The sequence below is a fragment of the Lithobates pipiens genome, unplaced genomic scaffold, assembly GCF_037356315.1.
Source record: "Lithobates pipiens isolate NorthernLeopardFrog02 unplaced genomic scaffold, aLitPip1_a1.2 Scaffold_74, whole genome shotgun sequence".
NCBI lineage: Eukaryota > Metazoa > Chordata > Amphibia > Anura > Ranidae > Lithobates > Lithobates pipiens.
The window spans coordinates 33,739-35,044 of NW_027507897.1; positions in this window are offsets into that span (position 1 = coordinate 33,739).

The window sequence follows — 1,306 nt, forward strand, 5'->3', positions numbered from 1 at the left end:
GCACAGCCTTCCCTCACTGCACAGCGGAGATCTCTATTGCCACCTGCAGACTGGAGGGAGAAGAAAGCCGATGTAGTGTCACAGTTTGCTGCCTATCACAGGATGGTGCGGAAGTGACGTTGTTGCGTACTGCGCATGCGCGATGCGTTCCAAACGCTCGCGCCGTGCGTTCCAACATAGTTTCGGCAATACAGTTCAGCGAAACCATCACATAATGTTACGGAAGTGATGTTACACACAACACAAACACGGGCCACGTTGTTGCGTACTGCGCATGCGCGATGCGTTCCAAACACTTGCGCCGTGCCTTCCAACATAGTTTCGGCAATACAGTTCAGCGAAACCATCACATAATGTTACGGAAGTGAAGTTACACACAACACAAACACTGGGCCGTTCGTTACAACACTAATACTTCCCTTGTTACCTAGTAGGTTTTGCATTGCTGGGACTTGTAGTGCCTATCCTGAGCTACATGCTTCAATGTTCAGTGTCCTCATCCTTATCCCCATGCTTCAATGTTCAGTGTCCATCCTTATCCCCGTGCTTCAATGTTCAGTGTCCTCATCCTTATCCCCGAGCTTCAATGTTCAGTGTCCATCCTTATCCCCGTGCTTCAATGTTCAGTGTCCTCATCCCTATCCGCGAGCTTCAATGTTCAGTGTCCATCCTTATCCCCGTGCTTCAATGTTCAGTGTCCTTATCCTTATCCCCCAGCTTCAATGTTCAGTGTCCATCCTTATCCCCGAGCTTCAATGTTCAGTGTCCATCCTTATCCCCGTGCTATCCTGAGCTACATGCTTCAATGTTCAGTGTCCTCATCCCTATCCCCATGCTTCAATGTTCAGTGTCCTCATCCTTATCCCCCAGCTTCAATGTTCAGTGTCCATCCTTATCCCCGTGCTTCAATGTTCAGTGTCCTCATCCTTATCCCCGAGCTTCAATGTTCAGTGTCCATCCTTATCCCCGTGCTTCAATGTTCAGTGTCCTCATCCCTATCCGCGAGCTTCAATGTTCAGTGTCCATCCTTATCCCCGTGCTTCAATGTTCAGTGTCCTTATCCTTATCCCCCAGCTTCAATGTTCAGTGTCCATCCTTATCCCCGTGCTTCAATGTTCAGTGTCCTCATCCTTATCCCCGAGCTTCAATGTTCAGTGTCCATCCTTATCCCCGTGCTTCAATGTTCAGTGTCCTCATCCCTATCCGCGAGCTTCAATGTTCAGTGTCCTCATCCTTATCCCTGTGCTTCAATGTTCAGTGTCCTCATCCCTATCCCCATGCTTCAATGTTCAGTGTCCTCATCCCT